This window comes from Camellia sinensis, chromosome 7, assembly GCF_055761805.1.
Source record: "Camellia sinensis isolate YWXY chromosome 7, ASM5576180v1, whole genome shotgun sequence".
NCBI lineage: Eukaryota > Viridiplantae > Streptophyta > Magnoliopsida > Ericales > Theaceae > Camellia > Camellia sinensis.
In genome coordinates, this window is record NC_138967.1 from 150848945 (window position 1) to 150856768 (window position 7824).

Sequence of the window (7824 nt, forward strand, 5' to 3'; positions counted from 1 at the left end):
GACGGCATGTGCGCGTGTGTGGTGATTTTTAAGTCCAATGGGTCTAGCCCATTTTGCCCATAACCTCACTTTCTAAAACACTTGGGTACTCCTTGGGGCACACCCCATGTACCAAAGCCATGCCTTATAAACCCATTCAAAACTTCCCACAAAATCAATGTGGGACAAACCTTTAAGGATTTTTCACCAAAACTCCATTTCCATGGGCACACTTTGGCTTCAATTTCCCATTCACTCGGTAATGGTTTTGAGCAACCAATTATACCACGTGAATCACAACGCGGCATAGAACGTGTTACCACTTTGACTAGCGTAAATCGACGCAAGTGGCCTACCTAAAAAACAAACTAAACTTTGGAAAAAAATTCTGGTTTTACCCAGAATTTTATAACCATTTCCAACAATCCCCCACATAAATGGAATTTGATGACAACGGAAATGCAAAAATATGTAGACTTTATCGAAAGAGTATAAGTCGAAAATATCTTGCATCAGGATAGGAAGCTTTCGGCCTTGAACCTTCCCTAGTGATAATCTCTCAGACTTACTGGCTAACCAATGGACGCGATGCCTTGAATTGTTCAGCCGTTTTTGTAAGCCAAGACAATAGATTTCACACAAAATATCTTCTAATACATCGTGGTTCTCACTGTTGTGTTCATTTTGGCCTTGAACGCGCCTGATTTTCATAAGTGTTTCTAGAGAATTTAGCCTCCTCATTCTCATAGAATCGACCCCAGTTCAACACTTATATAGGTGATTCTCATTGTGAGTATCTCCTTATACTCGTCTTGATTTTATGCTTCAATCAAGATATAAGTAATCATTAAAGGCAAAGCTTATCCTTATGCCCCTGCATACAACATATGTTGCAGATATCACACTCACCATAGGAATGGGTAGGGAATTTTAATCCCTTGGTGATTTCTGGCGAGCCATACATAACTTAGTTGTCCCTTTGAACTTAGTTCTTGGGATCTCCAGTCATATAAGTAGGGTTACCATTATGACGACTCTTATGTAATAGGCTTTAATCCCATCCCCTTCGATGAACTATACACTGGCTCTTTTGTCAAACCTTTTGTTAACGGATCCGCAATATTCTCTTTAGATTTTATATAATCTATTGAGATTATTCCGTTTGACAACAATTGCCATACGGTATTATGTCGACGACGAATATGGCGTGACTTATCATTATACATATGATTCTGTGCCCTGCCTATTGCAGATTGACTATCACAATGAATGCAAATAGTTGGCACAGGTTTTGGCCACATTGGAATGTCTTCTAAGAAGTGACGAAGCCATTCTGCTTCTTCTCCTGCTTTGTCTAAAGCAATGAACTCGGATTCCATTGTGGATCGTGCGATGCATGTTTGTTTCGTGGATTTCCAAGAAACAGCAGTGCCTCCCAGAGTAAAGACATATCCACTTGTGAATTTTGAATCTTTAGTATCCGATATCCAATTTGCATCACAATAACCTTCAAGTACTGCTGGATATCGAGTAAAGTTCAAACCATGATCACGGGTGAATCTTAGATATCTAAGAACCCGAATGATCGCTTTTCAATGGTCTTCTCCGGGGTTACTAGTGTACTTACTCAATTTACTGATAGCATAAGCTATATCAGGACGAGTACAATTCATTAGGTACATTAGGCTTCCAATGATTTGAGAGTATTTTAACTGAGACATTGCATCACCTTTATTTTTCGATAAATAAAGATTGACGTCTACAGGTGTTCTAGCTAAATTCATATCATCCTTGATAAGTTTACCAAGAATTTTCTCAATATAATGTGATTGAGATAATGCATATCCGTAAGATGTTTTAGTAATTTTCATTCCTAATATAACATCTGCGACCCCCATATCTTTCATATCAAATCTTTTGTTAAGCATTTGCTTAGTTGATTTGATCATGTTTTGACTGCTTCCAATGATAAGCATGTCATCCACATAAAGACAAACTATGACATATCCTTGGTCAGTGTTTTTAACATAGACGCATTTGTCACATTCGTTTATCTTAAACCCATTAGTAAGCATTGCATGATCAAATTTTTCATGCCATTGCTTAGGTGCTCGTTTTAATCCATACAGGGATTTTACAAGTCGACAAACTTTCTTTTCTTGCCCTGATACTACAAACCCTTCGGGTTGCTCCATATAGATCTCTTCATTTAGATCACCGTTTAAGAAAGCTGTCTTAACATCCATTTGATGTATTTCTGAATTAAACAACGCTGCTATAGCAATAAGCATGCGAATGGATGTTATTCTTGTCACAGGGGAATATATGTCAAAATAGTCCAGACTTTCCTTTTGTCTGTAACCTTTAACTACAAGTCTTGCTTTATACTTGTTAATTGAACTATCTGCTTTCATTTTTCTCTTGAATATCCACTTATATCCAAGAGGTTTAGAACCTGGTAGAAGATCCACCAATTCTCACGTATGATTTTGCATAATGGATTCAATTTCATTATTAACAGCCTCTTTCCACAAAGGTGCTTCAGGACCTGTCATTGCTGCCTTAAAGCTTTGAGGTTCATTTTCTAACAGGTATGTCATAAAATCTGGACCAAAGGATTTTGAAGTTCTCGCTCTCTTACTTCTTATTGGTTCATTATCAGTTAAATCCTGTTGGTCGAGACCATTACTAGTCTCTTGTGTTTAATTGTCATTAGTCTCTTGACTTTGTGTACAATCATAAGTTCTTTTCTGTGAACTTAATTCATGTCCTTTCTTGTAAGGAAAAACATGTTCAAAAAACACAACATTTCTTGACTCTATAATAGTGTTCACATTTATATCAGGTATTTCTGATTTATAAGTCAGAAACTGATATGCACTACTATTCTGAGCATAACCAATAAACACACAATCTACTATTTTTGGTCCAATCTTAGTCTTTTTAGGAACAGGAACTCAACTTTTGCCAAACACCCCCACACTTTTAAGTATTTGTAGGAAGGTAGTCGACCTTTCCACAATTCATAAGGAGTGCTGTTGGTTTTCTTGTGGGGTATTCTATTAAGAACATAATTAGCAGACAATATTGCTTCCCCCCACAAGTTCTGTGGCAAACCTGAACTTAGTAACATGGTATTCATCATTTCTTTTAGAGTTCTATTCTTCCTTTCAGCAATTCCATTTTGCTGTGGAGAATAAGGGGCTGTAGTTTGGTGAATAATGCCATGTTGTGCACAAAATTCATTTAATGGTGCATCATATTCACCACCCCTATCACTTCTAACAATTTTAATGGTTTTACCAAGTTGATTTTCAACTTCTGTTTTGTAAAGTTTAAACATTTCTAAGGCTTCATCTTTACTTCTAAGTAAATAAACATAACAATATCTTGTGCAATCATCAATAAATGTTATGAAATACTTTTTGCCTCCTCTAGTTTGAATAAATTTTAGATCACATACATCAGTATGAATTAATGCTAGAGGTTCGATTTTCCTTTTAACCGATTTAAATGGAGCCTTAGTTAGTTTCGCTTCTACACAAATTTCACATTTATGATTAGGATTAATTTCAAACTTTGGTATATAATCTAAACCAATTAATCTACGCAAAGCATCAAAATTCACATGTCCTAATCTACCATGCCATAAATTTGACTCAAGAATATAAACAAAAGATGTGTTACTCTTATTTATAGCAACTTTCGGTACAACTGTCATTACATTCAACTTAAAGAGACCATCACTCATGTATCCCTTACCAACATACATACCACTCTTTGTTAATACAAATTTATCAGACTCAAATACAAGCCTAAAACCATTTTTACTTAACAAAGACCCAGAAAATAAATTCTTCCGGATGTCAGGTACATGCAGTACGTTGTTGAGGGTCAGTTCTTTCCCTGATGTCATCTTCAAGATCACTTTCCCTTGTCCAGCCATAGTAGAAGTAGAAGAATTTTCCATGAAAAGTTGTTCACCAATTGCAGCCTTATTGTAGGTAGTGAACATCTTCTTGTCCACACATATGTGACGAGTTGCTCCAGTGTCAACCCACCACTCTTTGGGATTTCCAACCAAGTTAGCCTCAGACACCACAGCAGAGAGGTTGATGTCATTCACTCCGTCAGAGATGTAATCCAATTCTGTTACATTGGCCTGATTGGTGGTTTTCTTACTTGTACTTCCATGATCTTTCTTTGGACGGCGGCAGTCAAAAGCTCGGTGTCCAGTCTTGCCACAGTTATAGCATTTTCCTTTGAACTTCTTGTTGCTATCGCCTTGTTTAGGACCATCTCCAGTAAACTTCCTCTTTTTGTTATGTGGTTTATGAACTTGTTCAACCACATTAACCTTGGACTCAATGGGATTTTTCCCATTCCTCTTTTCAGCCTTTCGGTTATCTTCCTCAATTCTCAGTCTTACAATAAGTTCATCCATGGTCATCTCTTTGCGTTTATGTTTTAAATAATTTTTGAAATCTTTCCAAGTCGGTGGTAACTTTTCCACTAAAGCAGCGACTTGGAAAGACTTGCTTAGAGACATACCCTCAGAATGAATATCATGTAAAATTAATTGAAAACTTTGAACTTGGGAAATTACCGTTTGGGAGTCAACCATAATGAAGTCCATAAATTTACCGACGACAAATTTCTTCGTGCCGGCATCCTCTGCCTTGTATTTCTTCTCCAAAGAATCTCACAATTCTTTTGTTGTTTTTAGAGGACTGTATACATTATACAACATGTTATCAAGGCCATTGAGGATGTAGTTTCTGCACAGGAAATCTGAATGTTTTCAAGCATCTATAGCGGCAACAACTTGCCGATCACTTTCACCCTCTTTAAGTGCTGGAGCCTTTTCATGGAGAAACCAAGCCAAATTTAGAGTTGTAAGATAAAACAGCATCTTCTGCTGCCATCTCTTAAACTCAGTACTGTTAAATTTTTTCCGCTTTTCTCCATGGTTGATTGGTACATGAATATGGTTTTGGATAGGGACTGGTGTTGGTGTAACAATAGGAGTACCACTACCAATTGCAGTTTCAGTTGTAGTAGCCATAATTTCTGATTACAAAAACTAGAAAAAATTAAAACACAAATTAATTTTCTAGTTACTAAAACTAGAAAAATAAATTATAACACAAAATAATTTTATTTTCCTTGTTACTAAAACTAGAAAAATAAAATACCACAATAATTTTCTGTAACACAAATTAATATTCTGCAGTTGTTAATGACACCAGTATATTACTACTAGTTGTCAAAGAAAAGAGACAGTATATTACTACTATCTGTCAAATAGCATAAACCACTATTTGTTTTTCCAACCAGAATATGTCTTATGAAATTACAGAAAATTAAATACAATGAAGATACCAAAAACGATTCTGTCTTAAGATTTTTGGACAATCTTCACTGTATTTAAGTAGATTAAATTCTGTTGTGTACTAAACAATAACGAGAATATAAAGAAATAAAGGAAATGAGAGAATTTGTTTGATTACAAAAATCAAACTAGAAATAAAACAAAATAAATAAAAACAGATTTTATTTTGTTACAAAAACAAAATTAAAATCTGATTTAAATAAATAAATAAAGCAAAATAATAAATAAAACAACTGACTTGATTAATTTCTTTGAATAATTATATGATCAAGTCTAGTGTTTGACACTGTGTACTTAAGACAGATTCGTCCTCTCCTCGGTGCTTTCAGAATATGGACGTCTATCTCCTAGGATGAAATGATCTATCAACGAATAAAAGCAGCACTACAATTTATTCGTTCGTCGAATACACTAAGTGTTTATACTCTTTCTGACAAGAAAATAATGCAGCAAGATGAAGATTATGTATGAAGAATTTTATGGACGAAAATTCGTTCTTAAATCCAAATGAGGGGCTGATCTATTTATAGATGTAATGGTGGCTGCAGATTTTGAATTGAACCGGTGCAAACCTGTTGGTTTTGAATTCAAACATATTTGAATCTGTTGGGTTTATAATTCAAACAGATAAAAAACGGGAAGGGCCCTGTTTGGATGTACAGTAAAACCGGACCAGTTTATTTCTAGTTTAATTTGAATTCTGGATTTTATTTTACCAAAAATAAAATTAAATTCAAATGTTTTTGGCCCAAAAAGATTAGTATTGGGACGAACAAACCCAACCCAACCACACACCACGCACCCGCGCGCGTGTGTGGTGATTTTTAAGTCCAATGGGTCTAGCACATTTTGCCCATAACCTCCCTCTCTAAAACACTTGGGTACCCATGGGGCACACTCCAAGTACCAAACCCATGCCTTATAAACCCATTCAAAACTTCCCACCAAATCAATGTGGGACAAACCTTTAAGGATTTTCCACCAAAACTCCATTTCCATGGAGCACACTTTGGCTTCAATTTCTCATTCACTCGGTAATGGTTTTGAGCAACCAATTATACTACATGAATCACAATGCGGCATAGAACGCGTTACCACTTTGACCCGCGTAAATCGACGCACGGGGCCCACCTAAAAAATAGACCAAACTTAGGAAAATATTCTGGTTTTACCCAGAATTTTATAACCATTTCCAATAGTTACAAGGTAATCTACTTATAGGTTTGTATGTATAACAAAAGTTACGTACTTTATTTTTTGTCAATTCCATCTTATTTTTTGTAGTTTAATGTTGTCATAGATCTATGGCAAAAATTGCATCAAGACAATTTGAAGAGACTGTTGAACGTGATGTTTGATTTGGACTATGTCAATCTATGTCAAAATGTAAGTTTTTAATTTTGTTTATAAAAAATTAACATAATAATTACCTTTTGTGTCTTTATACATAATAAGTCAATTAGAAAACCAAAGTTATTATTGTACTCTATTAGTTAAAGTGCGCACATGTATAATTATGGTTCACTTTAAGAACGTAAAATTTTAATTTAATCAATGTATATTATTAGCAAACTAATTTTTACATATATCTTATAAATTTTTTTTTGCAGGATTTGCAGGATCTCCAGTCTCATGTTACCAAATTCAGATTTTACATGAATTTTTGTTGTACAGTTTTTTAAGTTAAGATTAGTAAATATTGTATTTTTTAAAAGATTTGTACATATTTTAATATACATATATTTTATTTATCAAATACTTTAATATCAACTGTTACATTGTACATAGTTACTCATATGATTTATATGTATATTATTAGAAAAAATAATATGAAATTCATATTATAATTCTAAAAGAAATTACACACGCATCGCGTGTGCCCGGTCGCTAGTAGTTTACTTACATTTTAAACAAAGATAGAACGAATTTTTTTTTTGAAAACACAATGAATAAAAAAAATTATTCCCTTTTTTGTTTTCTTTTTTTTTTGATTTCTTTATTAAGCTGTTAAATCAATGTGCAAAAAGAAACAATAAACTTTTCTTCTGAAGGACATAAAGTCATAAAAATCTTATTTCATATATTTAAAATGTATACAAAAAATTTATATAAAAAGAATAAATTTATACTTAGAATGATAATCTATATAATTTAAATTCAAATTTATATTGTAAAATCCACATCTATCTATACTATATAGAAAGCATTTAAAATATATGTGCACAAAATCTATAAACAAATAAAACAAAAATATACTCACAAAGATAATATATATAAAAAAATATGTAAATTCTTTTTATTTTAATCAACATAATGATTAAAATAAAAATAAAGTTTTTTATTTTATTTTATTTTTGCAATGAACGTAATAAAGAAATAAAAACTATTAAAGAATTAATTTATACAAAACCCAATCAAACAACCCTCCAGAAGTCAATATCACCAATGCCATG

At 33.5% G+C, this 7824-nt stretch overlaps 1 protein-coding gene across 3 annotated transcripts in view; it reads left to right on the forward strand.

The window, feature by feature from the left end:
• The window catches only part of LOC114298046 (uncharacterized), a 29020-nt gene extending 21879 nt beyond the window's left edge, over positions 1-7141 (forward strand). Inside the window, exons 4-5 of one of the 3 annotated variants that reach the window (XM_082879562.1) lie at positions 6672-6757; positions 6982-7141. The gene's annotated coding sequence lies outside the window, so the exon portion shown is untranslated. Of the gene's footprint in view, positions 1-2500; positions 2520-4705; positions 4945-6671; positions 6758-6981 lie in introns of those variants that run through there. The other 2 variants (XM_082879559.1, XM_082879563.1) reach the window with 2 other exon arrangements.
• Positions 7142-7824: the final 683 nt, after the last annotated feature.